Source organism: Talpa europaea, assembly GCF_964194135.1.
Source record: "Talpa europaea genome assembly, chromosome: 5".
Lineage (NCBI taxonomy): Eukaryota > Metazoa > Chordata > Mammalia > Eulipotyphla > Talpidae > Talpa > Talpa europaea.
In genome coordinates, this window is record NC_140071.1 from 127855953 (window position 1) to 127878011 (window position 22059).

At 34.2% G+C, this 22059-nt stretch overlaps 1 pseudogene across 1 annotated transcript; it reads left to right on the top strand.

The window, feature by feature from the left end:
• Positions 1–285: 285 nt before the first annotated feature.
• Positions 286–1542, top strand: LOC311171353 (large ribosomal subunit protein uL22-like; annotated as a pseudogene). Its single transcript has one exon. The product of its transcript is annotated as a large ribosomal subunit protein uL22-like (transcript).
• Positions 1543–22059: the final 20517 nt, after the last annotated feature.

Below are 22059 nucleotides of genomic sequence, written 5' to 3' on the forward strand. Positions count from 1 at the left end.
AATGCCCAAATATAGATGACTGGATCAAGAAGATGCGGTACATATACACCATGGAATATTACTCAGCATTCAAAAAAGATAAACACATGCAATTTGCAGTAGTATGGATGGAGCTGAAAGGGATTATGCTCAGTGAAATAAGCCAGAAAGAAAAAGAAAAATACTGGATGGTCTCACTCATAGCAGGAATCTAGAAAACTTAAATAAGGGACCAGGAAAAAGAATAACTATAAGAAAGGAAAATATCAAAATCAACAAACAACTATGAACCAGAGACACTCTGTGGGGGGTGGGGAGCAGGGAAAGGAAGGCATGAGGTGAAAATAAGGGGTTGTAATTGTATGGGGAATATAAAAATAAAATTTAAATTTAAAAAAAGCCAAAAAAAAAAGGAGATTTATGTAGAAGGGCACAACATTGTGATAATACTTATAATAAATCTTCCACATTTATATAAAAAATAAAAAAATAATGAAAATCAAATATTAAAAAAAATAAAGCTCCATTTTGGAATGTTCTGAAAAAGTTTTACTTTTAAATTATAAAATTGCCATATTAACTATCACTCAATATTTATTTCAAAACAAACTTCTTTGAAATATTATAAGACTCTTCCTGTATGCGGCCTTAGTGATCTCTGAAAATGGTTCGCTACTCACTTGACCCAGAAAACCCTACAAAATCATGCAAATCAAGAGGTTCAAATCTCCGTGTTCATTTTAAGAACTCGTGAAACTGCCCAGGCCATCAAGTGTATGCATATCTGAAAAGCCACCAAGTATCTAAAGGATGTCACTCTACAAAAGCAGTGTGTGCCATTCCATCGTTACAATGGTGGCGTTGGCAGGTGTGCCCAGGCCAAACAGTGGGGTTGGACGCAAGGTCAGTGGCCCAAAAAGAGTGCTGAATTTTTACTGCACAAGCTTAAAAATGCAGAGAGCAATGCGGAACTTAAGGGTTTAGATGTAGATTCTCTGGTAATTGAGCATATCCAGGTGAACAAAGGCCCTAAGATGCGAACAGAGGTCATGGTGGGATTAACGCATACATAAGCTCCCCCTGCCACATTGAGATGATCCTTACTGAAAAAGAGCAGATTGTTCCTAAACCAGAAGAGGAGGTGGCACAGAAGAAAAATATATCGCAGAAGAAACTGAAGAAACAAAAACTTATGGCAAGGGAATAAGTTCAACGTAAAATAAAAGGAAGCAAAAGTTAAAAAAAAAAAAAAGAAAAATATAACAGTTCAGACTTCTTCTTTTGCACATGCACGATCTGGAATTTAAATAAAAATATATTTATTTGGGGCCTCCCCGGTGGCGCAGTGGTTGAGCGCTGGGTTGCGAAGCTGCCCGCGGCCTCTGCGGCACAGGTTCGATCCCCGGCTGCTCCCCAGCCACCAGAGGAGGGTCCCACATGGCGCGCAGACCTCTCCTGCCTCCCGCTGCTCCCCTCAGCAGTGTACTCCGGTCCTTCTGCCTGCTCTGCTCCCCGCTCTGGCTCTGGTGAATTCTCTCACCCTCCCGCGTTTCTGACTGTACCCAGTGCATGTATAAACAAAAAACAAAAAACAAACAAACAAATAAAATAAATAAAAACATGCCTCTATAAAAAAATATATTTGATTAAGACAATTGCAATTAACTGTTTTTTTCTCAAATGTTGATCAATGATATCATTGTGTTAATGTCACTTAGCAATTACATCCTGTGATATACGGCTTACTGAGAATTTGAACATATTGTTTTTTCTCTCTCCAAAGAGTTTAATGTTTTTGTTAATACAATCAGAAGTCATTATATAAAAGTCTTGGATACACTGTAGGTATTCACAAAAGATTTGGTTTTGAATAAGCTTTCTGAAATAATTTTTGTTTGGTTGAGAGATCTAGGAAAAGTAATCTCAAAACTTAACTGATATGTTACTCTTATTATTTTGATTAACCTTGCAGAAAGTAAGTAGTATTAAACTATTGTCCTGTGATTGGTAAATATAAATAAAAAAAGAATTAAAATTTAATAAAATCTACTAATTAAACAGTAAACATTTGCTTAAATCTCATTAAGAAAATAGTATCACTTAATAGCTGGAGCCTTGCAATATTAATGCTGGATTATTTCAATATCTGAGAGATATTTATTAAATATCTACCTTATGCAACCACTATGATAGGTGTTATGGAAAATCTAAAGATGAATAAAATTAAAAGCCACAAATAATTTTCTACTCTTTATTAGGATAAGTAAGTCATATTTACAAATATCCAAATTATAACACAAAGACTAAAAGTATATTTAACATGTCCAATTTTAATAACTCTAGGCAAAAAAAAAAAGTATTTTAAGGGAAATATGTAAAAAGTATGAATCAATAACAAAATTGCTTCTCAATTTGTTAAAAATAAATTATTTAATTTTTAAAAGGATATAAAAAGCTACTTAAATCCCCAGAATGGTAAACCACGGTGCTTTGAAAGTCAGAGTAAATCCCCCAACTTGATGAATTGGAAAGGCCTCCATGAAGCCCTTCTCAATAAAGATTAGCAAAAAGTAATATAAAGTCCCATTTTAACTGTAAATATACGGAATTTGTGTGTGCCTCTTTGGGTGTGGTTTTTGTGTGTGTTTTAGTCAGCATGAGCTGCTATAACAAAATATAATGCACTAGGTGGCTTAAACATAAGCTTTATGTCTCATGATTATTCTGGGAGCTGAAAAGTGTAAGAACAAATTACCAGTTAATTAACTTTCTGGTTTCCTGGTGAGGAATTTCTTGGTGGTTTGTAGATGAGCTTTTTGCTGTGTTGTGACAAAGGAGAGAGAAAGAAAGTGGAGAGAGGAAGAACTTCCTTTATTAGCATTTATTTTACTCCCTGCTATGCAGGATATGTATAGGAAAATAATGTGGAAATAATGAAAAGACATCCATGATATCTTGACTGAGGGTTACTTTGATTACCTGAATTAATTTAGTTTTTATTTTATTTTATTTTTAAGATTTATTTTATTTTATTTTATTTATTAATACAAGCAGTGGGTACAGTCAGAAGCGTGGGAGGGTGAGAGAATTCACCAGAGCCAGAGCGGGGAGCAGAACAGGCAGAAGGACCGAAGAACACTGCTGAGGGGAGCAGCGGGCGGCAGGAGAGGTCTGCGCGCCATGTGGGACCCTGCTCCGGTGGCCGGGGAGCAGCTGGGGATCGAACCGGCGCAGCAGAGGTTGTGAGCAGTTTCGCTACCCAGCCCTCAACCGCTGCGCCACTGGGGAGGCCCAATTAATTTAGTTTTTAATTGAAATAAGCATATATGTCTATGGTAGTCTAAAATCAATAATAAGGAAAAAAAAAACAAGGATAACACATGGGACACAAAAATATCAAACCCTGCATACAATCTTAAAATAACTAGCATTTGGAGGTTTCCCCTCCCCAGCACATTTAGAGTGAAAGTCAACATTTCATTCCTCACAAAATAAAGTTTTGTTTTGTTTTGTTTTGTTTTTTTGGTGGGACCCTCGCTGGTGGCCAGGGAACGAACCAGCGCTGCAGAGGCTGCGGGCAGCCTCGCAGCCCAGCGCTCAACCACTGCGCCACCTGGGGAGGCCCACAAAATATAGTTTTTACTGCTGGTGTTATCAGGTTTTTCTTTAACCAAAGTACTTTTCTGTCAATTAGCAAAATACAATGGCATGTCCTAAAGAAGACAATGCATTAAAATAAATAAATGGCACTTATTTAATCTGTAGAACTACCCAGAATATCTCTCTTGTTCACTGGTTTTATTGATAGTCTGTTGGAAACATAGTTAGGCTTCAAAACCAAAATATTACAAAGGTGAAGTGCTTGAAACTGTTTACCTAGGAAAAAATTTCAAATCTCTTAAAACATAAAATATTTTAAAAATAACTGTTTACTTCGGTTGAAGATATTAATAAGCTCAAACCCTATCAAACCCATAATGATTTGTTGTTTAATATTCAGTACTACCTCTTTGAACCACTAAATAAGTTTTCAGATTTGTTTCCTTACTTCAGTCTGTCCACCAGAGAGTTAAGGACACCATCACCTCCAAGTCATTTTTCGGTTTAGATATTGCCATATTGCCTGATTCAGGCTAAATGTTGCATTTATGCTCATTGAATAAATACGTAAGTGAACTTTTTCCTTTATTCTTCAGTGTAGAAAATGTTTTCTTTTTCCAAAACAATTTCCCCTACCATTGCTTTAGTTTCCATGTCTCTCATGTTCTGCTGGGAGAAATAAATACTTTAGTGATTACCTTTTAAATGTGATGAATGTTAGCAAAAATCTTGATTATTCAAAGCAAAAAATATAAATGTATGCCAGATTTTTCCTGAATTATTATATCAATTCTTGATTAACTTTGTAAATATTCATTAACCTTAGAGGAAAAAATACAAAATTTTGATATGTCAGTTCAATTGGGTTTTGAATAATAACTGTACCTTACAAATATCTTCCCAGAGATGACTTTTACAGAAGCTAAATATAACTGTGATGGATAATAGATGCTGCATAATCTCAATTGTAAGTTAACTGCCATTGTGCCAAAAAGTAAACTCAAATGCTATTTATCTATGTATATTTTTCACTAGGAAATGAACTGGTAAAACTGTTGAATAGTGATGATACAAAAGAGTTCAAGTGTTTTAATTCATGCTGGATGACACTACTTACTTGTGTTTTTCAAAATTGCCAATGAGAACATGGCCTTCACAAAGTCAAGTGTACCGTTCTTGAAGTAGCTTACCTGTTCAATGGTCTCTTAATGTAGTGCAAAACTCAGTCAGCATTAAAACACACAAACAAAAGTCCTTGAGTACGTGAAGCACTATGAGAGAAAATGGCTTTGAATCGATTACTAGACCGAGACTAGTAATTGCATACAGTTTGCTTTATTGATATTATGCCTATCATACCATTTCCATAAATGATTGAGAGCATTTTATTTAAAATTTCTTTGGGCAATGTCATACATCCTCTTCTGAAAAATAATAACATTTTATCATTTTCACTTTGTATTTCATAGGTGAGATCTCTAAGTGTAGGTAGATATATGCTGCATCTATTATCCTATAATCATAACTAATTATCAAATTGTATTTATGAATAATTACACACTTAGGCTTTAATATGAATATTAGAAGTGGAAATACATATTGGTATTTGATTTGTGGAGGTCTTTGCAGTTTATGAGAAAAAAAAATGGCTATCTTTAAACGATCCCTTTACAAATATTATTGAGACTGTTTCCCAAATAAGTAAAAAGGAAGAATGAAAAATTATTGGTGTTTGGAGAAGTCAGGAAAGGTATCATTAAAATATGGCAGAATTTGAGAATTTGAGTTGATGGATTACAAGAAATAAAACCTGGAAGGATTTTGTCAACAGATTGAACAACTCTTACTAGTCATAATCCCTGTAAGATAAACACTAGGGCTTATTAATTTTTGTCTTACTTGCATTATGGTGATGAATTTCATAAAACATTGAAGTGAAAATATATTAAGCATATGAATATAATAAAGATTCCAGCAGAACTTCCAGCCCAGGTGCAATGAACACTCCAATGCAGGCATATTTAACAAGTTTGCTTACTTACAGCTCCTTCCCTTTCAAGATTCAAGGCCAGGGCCTCAGCAGTCTTATCTACAAGGTCGAGCAGCCAACCAGCTGGTCTATCTCTCCAAGGCCATCCTCAAATGCCTGCATCTTTCCCCTTTGCCTTGCCCCCCTTGTCTGGGGACTTTGCCACAAATGGTTGTGTCTGCTGAAAAATGATGCTATGAATGTAACAGATATGGAGACAGTTGTGTATAAAAGGAACCCTTGGTCTTTAAACTGGTGCTCAAACCTTGCTGGGGTACCCAGGTCTGGGACCTCATGCATGAGTAATAAAACTTCTCCTGACCTCACCATTCCTGAAGTACCACTTGTTCTTCCTCTGCCTGGGTAAAAGGCTAGAATTTATTTCTACAACATGAGCTCAGTGACTTTCTTCTATCAATGAATGCCCTATTGAATGATTCATCAACTTTGATAAAAATATACATTTACATTTTCTTATATTAATTTAGATATAGGCATCATAAAATGTAATCTATTTTATGTTGATGCAGAACACATATGGTCCCTGAGTTACCATGGTTCAACTTAGGACTTTTTGACTATGTGATGGGGTGAAAGTAAAACACGTTCAGTAGAAACCAAACCTTGAATTTTGATCTTTACCAAGGCAGCAGCAAAGAGCAGGACTCCCAGTCAGCCACAGGAACTTGAGGGTGAGCAAAGAGGACATAAGCTAAGACAGGGTGTTTAGTAGAGTAGGTGTAGTAAATCTGTTTTCAGCTTATGAGATTTTCAGCTTAACCTGTGTTTATAGGAATGTAGTCTCATCATAAGTTTACACACAAAGTAGTGACAATAATGTAGTATAATACACAGAAAGTATTAATGACAGCATCTGGTGTCTACTTAGACTTAAAGAAATACGAGCTGTTATTGCTATAAACATCAATAGATCAATTGCCTTTTTCCATGGAACTAAATTCAGAAACCCAACCTAAATTCAACCCGTGCCGTATCAACTCCAATTAAAAGTCTATTATTTTTAGTTTGTATATTTTAGCATAAACTTACAATTTTCTTATTGTTCATTCCCACAAATTAAAGCAGGTGCACCAGAAACACAGCCATTTTGGCTGAAAGAAATACTCTGGATCCCTTTGATTCCAAAAATAAAACATCTAAAATAAATTTAAATTCACTTTCAACAGTGTTACTACCTCAATTTAAAATCTATGAAGATCATAAAATTATAGAACTCTTCATCAGGGATTAAAGGACATGCTATTCTACTTTCATAAAAACAAAGTGTGATGTATCATTACAGTTATTTCTAGTCTGTATTTTTCCAGATTCATATCTTATTTCCTCTTAAGACTTATTAACAGACTGTTTTTGTCTGTCTTTCTTCCTCATTGCCTGAAGCACCCAAGGAAATTTCTCTAATATCTTTCAAAGTATTTTACATGTTTGACTTGTCAATATGCAGCAGAGAAAGGACAAAAACTTATTTTTTAAAAAAGGAAATTTTGTTCTCCATGGAATAGTCACTAATTAGGAATATCAAGGAAACAAGTTTGTAGTGTGGTGGTGTGATGACTTTGATATTATTTTAACCATGTCTCAAAAAACATCGTATTTTTCCTAAATTTTATTTCTCAATATGCAAATATCTTGCTTGAATTTTGGCATTATGAAAAAGCAAGTACATTTTCCCACACACTTTTGATTAACATATTCAGAAAAAAACATCAGTGACATTTTGGCTAAGAAAATCCCTGCATATACCACATATACTACACATACTACATATGCCATGTATGTGCGCACACCAATGCACTAAATTTCCACACTAAATGGGTGTGGAAGGGTACTAAATGACACAACATTCAAATGAAATGTACATTATTCAAATCATCTATATGATAACTTGAATTGCACTCAGCTCATTTTAATGTTATATTTTTCACATAAATGTTTTATTTGCTATGTTCTTGCTGCATCACACAGAGAATAGAATTGATAACTCCTAAATTATGGACTGTACTATTTTTACATTTCCATGGCAAAATAATTATGGCCACTTTTGTTCCTTCAGTTTTAAAATATAAAAGAAGACCTACTTTAAAATAATTACCTACAATTTTGACTTGACAACGATGTCAAAGCTTATTTCCTTACTTATACATCTTCTTGTGGTGTTCTGGATTAAGAGTAAAATGTTTTGATGTGATATCTACTGTCACTGCATTTCATGTCTAGGATGATATAATTATGAAAAATAAAGCTTAACTTAGGAAAAAAAAAGACCTGAATTAGTTTCTTTTCTTCCCTTTTTTTAAAGAAAAGTAGAGAAAAATAACAATGTTTTAAAATGAGCTGTTGCTTGAAATGAACTGTTTCTTAATAATTCTAGTTTCTCAGTCAGGTTCTCTAGGATCATCACAGACAGTTTCAATGTATTTATAAAAAACTACTCAAACTACTGCTTTGACATTGTCTATCCTATTAAAAAAATCTGTGCAAGTTATTTTTCTATATGCAAATATCTTGCTTGAATTTGGTATCATGAGAAAACAAGTACATTTTCTCATGCACTTTCGAGTAACATATTTGGCAAAAACAAACGTCAGTAGTATTTTGGCCTATGCTTGTTTCAAGTGTGGCATTTTGCATTTGAAATAAAACAGAAATATCTAGGTTAATGTTCTGGGAAATTTTCAGATCTTGAATGTCTAGAACACATGCTCTATGAAATCAACAACCACTATTTTACTTTTATAAAGGAAGATATTAAATATCTCTCAAGACTTCTTGTGAAGACAAAAGTTAAAACTCACTTTGAGAAGGAAGAGAAAAGACAATTAAGGCAGTTTAAGTAACCAGCATCATGATTTGGGCTGCTAGACCAAGACTCATCTAAAACCAGTCACCCAATGGTCACACCAGCAAAAACATGTTGTCATTAAAGTAAGCTTAAAAATAATCAACCTACACCTAAAAGTAAACCATACTAAAAAAAAAAAAAAAAAAAAAAAAAAAAAGCTTTTGATATTTCAGTAAAGAGGAAATAGAATATATTTTGAAAAGTGTATTTTGGCAGCAGGTGAAATAATGGACTTCATAATGAATTGAATGGGTCTTTAGATCCTCAAATTCCAGGCTACAGAGAGCGCTCTCAGGAACATTGTAAAGACCATTGAGAATGAGGATCCAAACATGGAAATAGTCCTTATGTATGTCACTGAAATGATTGATCATAGTGAATTGTCACACTAATGATGCCTTCTAACTTTATGCCTTTGAAAAGTTCCTTGGCAAAGTATATACTTTTCAAATTTATGCTGTGGAAAGAGACAACTGTCTTTCCTTGAAGAGTAGAGTATCTTGTCTTTCATCCTGACTCATCCCAGGGTGTTGAAACGCAGGTTACTACTTTCTTTGATCACTTAAACAGGAAATACAATGCTACTCTTTGAAAGAATCCATATTTATTTATTATTTTCTAGTCAGTTTGCTTATTTACTTGAGTCAAACTACTCAGCTCTCAAATATATTTATCATTTTAGAAGGTTTGCCATTAGCAAATAATTCCAAGGTAATCCCATCTGAACTGTATGTAACCTCCAGAATTCAATAAAAAACAGTGCTATCAGAATATAAAGATTATGAAAGTAATTCCAAATTAACTCAATAGTGTAGCTGTCTAGACAGGTTTAAAATCTTTAGGGTAGTTCATCAGGAAGAGCAAATGGAACTCTTAGGCAGGGTATACATCTGCCATCCACAGGTAGAATTTCTTTTTGCTTTTGAACTTCTGATGTATATAAAGCAACAGTGATTACATTGGTACTGCCTGGATAATTTTCCCAAACTCAGATCTTTAACTCTATCATATTAGCAAAAATCCCTTTGCCAATTAAGGAATGTATTTTTAAGTTCCAGGAATTAGAATATAGACATTTTTGGAAAAGGTGTAATCCTGTTTTCAACAAGAATCAACAGTGACAATAAAAACAGATGGAAGATAAGAAGATCGGATTCATTAAATTTCTTAATTTGACTGAATGCAAGGAAAGTTTTAATAGTTTTGACAGAACTGAGCTTTCATTATTTTTCAAAAAAATTAAAAATACAGTATTTATTATTATCAATTTGTATAGAGAAATGGAAAAATATAGTGTTTTATAGTATTATTTATGGGAAAAGAATGAGGAATTGCTAGTTTTATATCTATTGAATAAGGACATTAAATTACAAAGTAAGTTATGAGTATACAAAAAATATTCTAACTGGAAATAGAGAGCCATAAGTATACAAGAAATCTTTATAAGGTTCAAAAAGAGGAATTTTAGAAATAGTGAGAGTATTCCACTCAACTAAATTTCTTTAGGGAGTATAATTTATATTATAAATGCAATTATATAATTTGGAATTTCTCCAAAACTCTTGTTTTTAACCATTCTTATTTCCAGATGTGCCATATGATAGAAAGGAAAATCAAGTGGTCCGCTGGGGTGCAATTTCACTGAAATTTCATTTCACTGCATTTATATGTTCTATTGAAAATAAATATTAATTAAATAAAATTATAAAAAAATGGAGTAAAGCAGCAAAATTTCAGGGGGGAAAGGGAGTATACACAACTAGTAGTAGATTAACAGACCAATGAAAGAAACAACACAATATTGAATTAATAATGATAGTAGTGAATGAATTAAATCAGTAGTGACATAATATTTTGCTGAACATGGGTGAAGCTTACCAAATTTAACTCTGAGAAAAGTTAGAAATAAGAGTATATATTTGAAAAGGAATAATATTTTTACACTGATCCCAAAATGTTTAAATTTTAAGGAAAAACTCAATTCAGATTTTGGCTTAACTGTACATGCATCATTCCTTGCTTATTAGGATATCAAGACATCATTCCTGTTTCCATGCTTAATTGCATCTAAAAATGAAAGAAAATCCTAGTACAGTTGCTACTGGATTTATTTTTTTACATATCTTTTCACATTACTTTTGTATTTAGCTTTTTCCCCCCCCACACTACCATATTTTATATTTATAAAGATCCCTGTAGCACACTATCTGCAATGTCTGTAAAGGTTTTTGAGTACCACGTCCACAACTAGAGGCTACAGATTGTTTTGTTTACCATCCCTAATCATTTATAATAGTCTGCAGCACACATTAGGACCTCAATGCAATATTAAATAATGAGTGTGAATGATGTCTAAGCTAGTGACTATGATATATAATTCATATTTCTATTTCTAAAATCATTGGCACAGTAAAGTATACTGAGGACCAGCATATTTGCCAAAAAGGGGTAGAGTATAAGATATATTTGTTTCTAATTTAGGTTTAACTTTTCAAAATTATATGAAATTATGAAGTATGTTGAGACTTTATATTGAATAGTCATGTTTTTCCCCTCAAATGAAGTCTGATGAGGAATGAAAAATTAATCACAAAGTACAATAATGTTATAATGCAACATTTTGACATCAAGAGATTCTAGGGGTAACAAAATGAGCATCTCTGTTTCGTTAGTTCTTATTATGTCCTAGTGCAAATTGCATTTTATATGCAACTTTATCTAATTCACTCCCCAAAACATTTGTAAATCATTCTCATCTTTTTACAGATGAGAATGTACATACTTATTGTCTTACATTTGGAAATGGCCAAATTAGTATTCAATTTAATTTTGTCCCAGTTCAAAATTATGTCTTCCCATTAGAACAAACTCATTACACCATCACTTTCATTATATCTTCTACTCGGCAAAAGTGTTTTTGGAAAGCTAGAATACAGATTCAAATTAAATCTTTATTCTCCATACTGACATGATATTAAATGAGTTGGTTATCATTATCCTTTACATTGTTTGTCTTCTACTATTGCCAAGGACTATATGTTTTATATATAAGCAATTTATGAAATCTGAAAACTCTCAGATTTCAAAAAAATAATAACACCTACCTTTCAGTATCTTCTACATTGTGAATATTTTTAAGAAAGACAAATCACTGAAATAAATATTTATCTGAATATGCTTCTCTTATAGCATCTAGTCTCTTTGTGATTCCCAGGAATCTTAACAAATGTGATTCTTCTTTCATATAGAGTGAACACTTAAATGCAATAGCACAGTGGACTTTGCGATTATTCCATTCACCTCCCCTGTCTACAGCAATAAACTGGGTAAAAACCCTGCTTCTTTCTCACTCAACCATTGTTTGTTTGAGTTCTTTTGCCAATGCCATTTTCTCTCCAGGAGATGGCTCTCAGGATAATGAATGACCTTTGAATTGCTGTGGTGGGAGAGGATCCGCAGCCATGAAACACTGAAGTTTAAGAAAAACTGCACATCCCCTCTGACTCTTTCCCTCTGATTTACCACAGATAAAAATGCTGAAATTTCACTAACTGCTGATTGGATACTTTGGAGGAAGAAAATGACAAATTTTTGTGAACTATATTGTAACGCTCTCTGGTGAGCTTTGAGATTTTTTTTTGTGTGTGTGTGTGAACCTATTGCAATTATTATCTATCCTAGTAAAATTTTAGTCATCTTTAATTGCATTTAATTGTTGCCCTTGTACCAGATTGTACAAGCCTGGGAGGAGTCTCTGTCAGCTGTATTTGCTAAACACTGCAACAGAAGTCTGTGTAGTGTACCCGATCAACGTATTTGGTAAATATTGAATCTCTTTAATTATGAAAAGTTCTAAGTTATGGGTTTCTTGAACTACATGGCAAATTAAACCATGTATTAGTTTTGAGAAAACTGAAGAATCACATCCCAAAGAAAAATCAGTCTCAGGTATATTCATCTTTGGTCCTGCCAAACCTAAATAACATTTACTGGACTCTCAAAGAAATGCAAAATAATCAGTTCAATTCGTCTAAATTCTTTTAGGAGTTGAGAATAAACCATGTTTATCATTAAATAACAAATGAACTATCCAGGTGCATACATGATTATTAAGCAGAGGCAAATGCACATTGGAAGTTTTTACTTATTGAGGGTTTTAATATTCCATTAAATATTATTTACTCAAAAACCTCTATACAAGGAAATAAGTTAAGGAAATGTGAGCTATGCATTCAAGCCAAATTGTCTAGATCAATTTACATGTCACAAAATGCAATTAGAAATCAAAATACAAATGACCCAAAAGTAAAGCGTAACATAGACATATATTCAGGTTTATATAATTTCTTAATTTCAAAGCTGTAGGACAACTATATAATACATACAAATAATTATAAATCAGTCATGATATTTTCAAATATCATTTTTCATAAAATACTTGTATGATAAATGAAAAAGTATCAGGCTTTTCTGCCCTCCCGCCATTAGGATTGATGATGGATCCTTGCGGTCCTGAATGCATGCCTGATCGAGGGCACCTGGAGTAGGGTGTGGGCGGGCGTAAGTGGGTACACCTGTGCTGAGAGACTGGGCTTATAAGGGTGGTGTCACTGGACGCCAGGAGAGCAGAGAAGCAGAGAGAACGAAAATGAAAGTGAGCGGCAGAGAAGCAGAGCCCACCAGAGAACACCAGAGAGCCCAGAAAGAGTAAAGACTTGCTGGGGGCTGGGAGGCCTGCCAGCCTCCCGGCCCCCCAGCACCCCTGCCTGCTGTATACCCAGTATACTGAGGGTTCCAGGACTCCTCCTTCACCTGTCTGCTCGGGTCATAGAGATCCTGCCCTGTGGCCTTCCTGCCCTTACAATGCTCTATAAAACTTTGACTGGATTAAGCATAAATATAAGTAAAAAATGACATCACACTTTTCATTTGCTCTAAGAATAATCACAGAAAAAAAATTGGTGTGTCATTTACTATATATTATCTACAGATATGACAAACTCTAAGTTTAATTTCCATCATTAACATTTTGTCATTTTTGGAAGGCTAGACAATTAAAAACAAACAATGTGGAGCCTTATTTTAGTATTTCTTGATACATTTACTATAAATATTCACATTATGACTGATTTTAAGCTACTAATGTGAATCACTAACACAAAGTTGTGAAAGAATATGTAATAATAATGCATTATATGCAGAATTTCCATGATACAGACAAACAGATTGAAATAACTCATTCTCATACATTATAGTAAGGTATCATAAAGCAATTATTAGTTGGCCAATTTTTGAATACTTATATTTGCTTTTAATATGATGTATAATTTTAAGTTATATGATGTTTTTATTTTATTATTTTTTTTTTTTATAGAGGCATGTTTTATTTATTTGTTTCTTTGTTTGGTTGGTTGGTTATACATGCACTGGGTACAGTCAGAAGCACGGGAGGGTGAGAGAATTCACCAGAGTCAGAGCGGGGAGCAGAGCAGGCAGAAGGACCGAAGCACACTGCTGAGGGGAGCAGCGGGCGGCAGGAGAGGTCCGCGCGCCATGTGGGACCCTCCTGTGGTGGCCGGGGAGCAGCCGGGGATCGAACCGGCATCGCAGAGGCCGCGGGCAGCCTCGCAACCCAGCGCTAAACCGCTGCGCCACCGGGGAGGCCCTATATGATGTTTTTAAATCATGACTATTTACAAGTGGCTTGAAACATTCATGAAAATTAAAAATAAGCATTTGTGAAATGGTAAAAGCTGAATCAAACATACTACTTACAGAGTATTATACATCAAAAAATCAAGACTGACCAATAATATTGGAAAGAATTTATGTGCCTCTAAAGTGTTCGTAAGATATCGATAAAGGAAATATTTCATGGATTCTCTTAGGGTGTCAGTCACAGACAATAAATCCACAACATTACTGTTTCTAACTAAGGTGGAGTAACAGAAAAAAAGTCAAGGCAATCATAATGGTTTTCCTAGCCTTCTGACAACTTAAAATGCTCAGTTAAAGGTAAAAGGAAAAGGAACCCAGGAAAGTTAGAAGTCTCTTTGACTTGAAAATTCACAGTTGGGGGTCCACAGTGTCCAAGATTGTTAAAGTTCACAGAACAGAGAGGAGAGCACTGCATAAGAGAGAACATTGAAGGTATTCGTAGAGTTCCTCTCAAATACTCAGTTAGTGATTGATAGCCAGAAAAGGAATCAGCTGAAAAAAGATTAGGATTGTTTCCAACACAGAGCAGAGAAAATAATCTGTTTTCATTAGGTGTAGGAGGAAAGCTTAACTCATGGAGAATCCATTAAGCTAAGACAGACCTTGCCCCTGTGGTAGGGAGAAATTAACTTTCTAAAAGTTGCTCCAGACTCATCTAAAATATACTTAAAAACAAAAATCCAAGGAAATCAAATTGTTTCTAATAACTGTATTTTATGAGAAAGTTAAAGCAGGGGCCTCCTTGGTGGCACAAGGGATTAATCTTAGCACTATGAAATTATTAGCAGCTACTGCAGCCTGAGTTTGATCCCCCGCCAGGGAGTTTGACCCACATGGCTCAGCAGAACTTTCAGACCTTTCCTGCCTTGCCCACTGCTCCCCCTCAGCAGTGTATTTCAATCAATCCACCTTTTCTCCTCCCCACTCTGTCTCTGCTGAATCCTCTCCTCTCCCACCCCAACCTCTGGCCTACACCCTAGCTCTAGTATGCATAAATAAATAAATCTTTTCCAAAAAAAAAGTTAAAGCATTATTTAAATTTATATAAAATATCCAAAATCAAGCAAAGTTAAAATTTTCATATTTGAAATCCAGCAAAATACTTCAAGTCATGAAGAAGCAGAAAATTATAATCTACAATGAACAAAAAAAAAAAATCTAATGACTCACTAATGACAGATCATAGATGTAGGAGATAAGAACATTAAGTGGTTATAATATCAGTTCATATATTGAGAAACTACAGAAAAACTCTAATATGCTAAATGGAGACATTAAAGACAAGTCCCAAATCAAAATTCTATAAATGAAATCTGAAATGTCAGTGATGAAAAATAAGCTGCATGAGATTAGCAATGCCTTAGACATTTCAGGAAAGGCTTGATGTAGACTTGAAACATAACAGAAACTCTGAAATGAAACACAGATTTCAAAAAAGAAACTTATAAAAGAAAATAATAGAGGGGCCTCCCCGGTGGCGCAGCGGTTGAGCGCTGGGTTGCAAAGCTGCCCGCGGCCTCTGCGGCGCCGGTTCGATCCCCGGCTGCTCCCCGGCCACTGGAGGAGGGTCCCACATGGCGCGCAGACCTCTCCTGCCGCCCGCTGCTCCCCTCAGCAGTGTACTTCGGTCCTTCTGCCTGCTCTGCTCCCCGCTCTGGCTCTGGTGAATTCTCTCACCCTCCCACGCTTCTGACTGTACCCAGTGCATGTATAAACAAAACAAAAAAACAAACAAATAAATAAATAAAACATGCCTCTATTAAAAAAAAAAAAATTAAAAAAAAAAAAAAAGAAAAGAAAATAATAGAGAGCTTCGTGAACTGTACAAAACTTTAAGCTGCCAAATATATGTATCACTGAGTCCTTGTGGAAGAGGTGTCAAAAAACTAAAGACATGATAGCTAGAATTGTGTTTTAAATTGGATGTAAACTTTAAAACCACAGAATCAAAAGCTCAAAGAATCCTGAACATAAAATGAATTAAAACTGAACAGAAGCACTGATTAAGGAAACTCATCAAAAAAATAATAAGAAATTTTGTCAAAATATGTTCTCCAGATATCCAGAATTATGTCACTCTCTAAAATTCAATGTAAATAAACTTGATGATTACCAAGAATTTAAATATTTTCTAAGGGAAAATTTTCCTTGTCTTCAATATTTTTCAGACAAAAATATTCCAGAGCATGTATTTTGCAAAGTAACAAGGAATAATCTCATTGTCAAATAAATTAAGTCAATAATTAAACTGTTGCAGAAATTATTGTATTCTGTAAAAATATAATCCATAAAGTCATGAAGACATGTCATGTCAAGACATTCACATCATGAAGACATGAATGGTGAGACTTTAATCTTATTTTAGATATCACACATATACATTATGGTTTTTACTATGCATTGTTCCTTTCATGACATTAAAAAACATTTAAAATGCCAAAATATATACTGAACGTCTATTAAACAAATCAAATTTAAGTAAAATCTCTGCTGTTTGGTCATGTGAGTACGTACACATCTGTTGTTAGGGCTATGTTCAAACTTTAGCAATTTCAAATAAACTCACCTATGAATGAAAGAATGGTGCTTGCTTATATTATGTCTTAGAGTAGCAGAACTCAATGCTCTTTACTACCTCTTCAGTCTTAAAAAAACACAGTAATAGCCCAATTCTATCCAAAGTTATACTCAGATACAACTTCAACAAAAACTGAAGAACAGGTTAATTTTTTTCTTCCCTGTCGTTTGGTTTCATAACATTGAAATGGGACTCTCTGGGATTAAAATCAAGGTGCTGACAGTCCTGTATTCTTTTCTAGAGAGCCTTGGGGAGACTGTTTCATTGCACTTACAAAGCTGCCTGCATTCCTTTGCTTGTGGCCATCTCTTTCATCTTTAAAGTCAACAATAGCCTGATTTAGTCCTTCCAAATTGTTTCATTTGACCTTTTCTTCTTTCTTCCTCTTGCAGTTTATAGATCCTATAACTGCATTGGATGCACCCAGAACACGTCTTATTTTATGAGAGGTGACAGGCAACCCCAATTCTCTCTTCTACCTTAATTCCCTCTTTTCCATGTAAAATAATGTATTAATTGTGTTCCAGAAATTAGAATGCATATACTTATGGAGATCCATTATTCTACCTACCAGTGCTACCAAACCAAAATAAGCACTTAGGAGATCTAATTAGCAAATCTTAAAAATCTCAAAATTAGCCTACCATCCACATCCTACTCTGCAACACAAGGAATTATTTCCTTATCTACCTGTCCATAAAACAGCTAGCAAAACCAAAAAGCTTATATATTTCTCTGATTGGCATTCCTTTTTTATACTTCCTTTAAGTTTTTTTAGTATTATTTATACATACAAGAACTGGGGTATAAACCAGAGTTGTGGGGAGTGAGGGTTCACCAAAGACAGAGTGGAGAGCAGGACAGGTGGATCTATTGAAATACACTGCAGAGGTAAGCAGTGGGTGAAACAGAAAAGGTCTGCTGCACCATGTGGGTCAGCTCCCTGAAAGGGCATCAAACTCAAGAACTCATGCAGCGGTGGCTGATGATATCTTGATAGTGCTGAGACTTTAACCTCTGCACCACTAGTAAGGCCCTGAGTTCTTTATTTCCAGTAGAAACGGAAGATGGAGGTATAGAAGACTCATGTAAATGTTTTGACATTGTCTCAGAAATTGTATAATACATCATTTAATATTCTATGACTTTTATCGGGTTAAAAAAGAGTTCCAAAAGGTAGTGTAATTCATGCCATGCCCCATAAAGATTTAACACTTAACCTATCTTCAGTTACATTTCTTGGTCTGCACTCATGAAGTAATTTGCATAAGACCTCCCTGTATTCCTCTAAAGGGAGGAGATTTTGACTGAAATAATCTATTTTTTTCATTAGCTAATAGCCTTGTTGCATGCTTTGACTATAAAAACCTAAAAACCTTCCCTTTTGTGGAATTCCTTAGGGTGTCTTTCTATTTGCTAGATGAGCTGTTGCCCAATTCATGAATTATTGAATAAAGGCAATTAGATCTTCAAATGTATTCAGATGAATTTTATATTTTAACAATAGTCATGCCTAGATTTAACAAGATTACCGAATTTACAGTTAATTCCTGGGGAGGGGAAGCGGGAGCAATATAGTAAATCTGGACAAAAGTCTATCAGACCACAAATAATTTCTCAAGTACTTCTTTTTCATGCATACAAGAGTTCCCATCCAAATGAGAAGCCATTTTATTAGATTCGGATATACATTCTTTATTATGCCTGAATATAAAATTCCACACCCTGAATCTTATAAATTAAAAATTACTTAGCTATAACATTTAATATATAACACTGGGCAAGTGCAATTGAAATTCACTTTGAAAAAAGAAAGAATGTTTGGCAGGCACGTAGGGGTCACTGGTTCACAGGAATGATGAAATCACAACAGCCAAACAATGTAAGGGTTCTTATAAAGCGTTGGGGATTATCTGATGTCTTATCCTACTTGTGAAACTTAAATGTTAGTTTGGCTAGCTTTGTGGATCCCAGTAAAATAGACAAGAATCCTATGTCACATGCGAAGGAAAATTTAATATTCATGGCACAAGCACTAGACACATGTTCATGTCTGTGTATGAACCACAGTTATCACAGGGAAACAAGATCCTGTCTATCACCAGCATTAACAATGGGCTATGTTACCACAGTGGAAACTGAAAGAATCTTCATCTTTTGTAATGGACAGTAAATGAACCTGCTCTTTACAACCTTTTAAGGCTGTTTGATAAAGAAACAATTGATATATAAAAGTAGCTATACAAACAGCCCTGAAAAGATTATCTAGAATAAAAAGGTAATTAAGGTCTCACAAGATACACAAAACATAACCAGTCCATAAAGAATTGTCTCCTAAGAAAGCTTTGTTCTGATGATAGGGTAGATATATTAATTACATGCTTATGTGCTTTCTGGGATAAATTCTCTCCTCAGATTTCCTTTCTGAGCTATGGTTGCCTTCATGGTCCTTCTATGATTAGTGATAATTTTAATTAATTTTATTTTACATTTTTTTTTATTTATGGAAAATTTGTGAAGTTGTGGAGAATTCGTATCTCACAAGCACTAATATATTCCCCTATGATTAATGACTTACATTACTATTGTATGATTGTTAAAACCAATGAGTCAATTTTGAAACATTATGTCAAATTTGAATATATTATGGAGCTCATTTAATTACCTTTTATTTGATATCCTTTTGGTTTTCCAAAGTTCCATCCTAAAACTTTGCATTTAGCCTCCTCTGGTGGCGTAGCGGTTGAGCGCTGGGTTGCGAGGCTGCCCGCAGCCTCTGCAGCGCTAGTTTATCTCCAGCCACCGGCGAGGGTCCCACACACAAAAAAAATAAACTTTGCATTTAGTTGTTGAGTCTCATCATGTCACATTTTGTCTGTTTGAGTTAAGTTTCACTAACCAAACACACTTTCCAGATTTGCAAGGGACACCCCTCCATGTAGGCTTCTGGAATCTTTAATTTCCACCATCTTAAGACTTGAAGGTCCTTTGCTTTTAGTTAGTAGACAAGGAAAAAACAGCAAACATGAGGAGGTAAATTTGTTTCTTACTTATGCTAACAATTTCACAAGTCATTTTGATTTACATGTCTTTGGATATCTTCAGAGACCTACTTAGAACTTACTGCTGTGTGGGTTAAAATCTATAATCCCTGACTGATTATAGTTTCTCAAAAAAATCTCTAAGCTGAAGAAGGGGAACACAAGTAGATAATGTACAGCAGGTATCACTCCAAGTGTCATTTTAACCTGAGACCTGAGTTTTTTTATCTTCTACGCTTGTGTCTAATCTTACCCATGCATCAATCTCATAGTTCTTTGCTTAAATCATTGAATCAGTTCCGGTAAACTGTGCTCTACTTCATCATATACATATTTGTCAGATGAGTAATCCTCAATCCAAGAAGTTTTCATCAAAGTTGCCCACTCAGAAACTCTTGACAGCTGTCTATTATGGCCAATAATGTTTCAAATTTTGAACTGATTATTTGAATCTCTCCATGAGCTATATATTCCAAACTTTTCTCACACTGTTTCTCAATATATGTTAAATGATGCAGCCAATCTGACTTGTTCATCATTCCTAGAACACACCATGTGGCTTCCCTCCTCCATATTTTAATACCCTCTTCCAGTCTTATTGTGATAAATTTTTACTTGCCTTTGCAACTTAACTTAAATGCCACTGCCCTACAACATGATTGATGTGAATTTTATTTCTTTGAATTTCTTTGAATTTTGATAGATTTTGTAGCTTTGGAGCCCTTTTTCAATATTTATTTTTGTTACAAGATTATTATGCCATATCTATTATGTGGACCTGGAGAACATCTTTATTCATCTTTCCTATTCAATTTATAAAGATGAATAATAAATTTTCCTTTTACTCAGTAAACATATGTCAAACAACCATACACAAATGGTTTTAATTTAAAAAATTACAATGTATAATTTGCATAGACAAAATGTTCATGTTAAATTAAAACTAGATGCAAAGCCTAAACATTTGAAATATAGTCATCAATATTTTCTGATATGCTTTCTAACATTTTATATAATAAAAATTAGTAAAGACAAATTTGAAAAGTAGACAATTATAATAAATGTAACCTAACCTTATATTAGTGCTTTAGAATTCAAACATGTATTTTTCACATATTATACTAAAATATAAATAATAAGAATGTATAAAAATACATTTAGAAAGTAGTTATGTATGCCACAAAAATTGGGGAAGTATGAACATTCAGATACTTATCTTTGCTATATTATTACATTGTCCTTTTGAATAAGAACTCTACTTTTCTTACTGCCAAATATGAAATGTCTTGGGAAGAAGAAATAGGTAAGTTATATTTATTTCTCCAACCTAAGGTATTAGAATGGTATGCTACTATTTTCTAATTTGATTGCAATTCAGAAAAATAAGGAGATATCAGAAAGGTCAACAATTAAATATCTAATCACTTAAGAATCTACAAATCAAAAAGTATTTATAAAATGCTTTACTGAAAATATAATTAGAAAATTAAAATTGGAAATAGATTAAAAGTTACTCCTAAAAACTGGATGCTACTGTCTTCCTCAGAGAAGTGGTGAGTTGAAAAACTTTTCAAAAGAGTCCATTCATTTAACAGACATCACACTGACCACTAAAACATGAATTCCATATAACTCTAATGACCATGCTCTGATCACTGTATCTATATTCAAATGAATGTATTTCATAATATTAAGATACACTAATTCTTAAATGTGTGTTCTTAACTAGTCTCTCATGAACAGGAAAACATTTTAAATGATGTCTGTAGAACCTAAGACACCAATTGGTACTGGAAAGAACATGAACAGAGTTGATTCTATGACCTTTCCTTTAGTATTGGAGGTATCTGAACATTTAACTCAGTCAGTTCTCCAAGAACATATAATTAAAGACCTTGTTGTTTATCTAACAACTTAAAAATCTAGCTTAGTTATATGTACCAGGCCAAGCACATGCTCAGGAATGTGCTGACAGAGTAAAGAACAACCAACATTGATGGGACTCAGGAGAACCAGGGGTGTGGAAGCTGGGCGTGGGTGTCTGAAGCCCCTAAGTATAAAATGTGATGAGGTTTTCCTTAAGCATTTACCATAGTATTTTATGTATCTGCAGAGGAAAGGAAAGAATTATTCAGTCATGAGACACTCTAGCTGGGATGTTTTGAACACAGAATAGTTTCTTATTTTATATTTTTTAATTATGTGCCCTTTAATACTCACAGACTGAGGAATCACCGAATGTGGTAGTTTA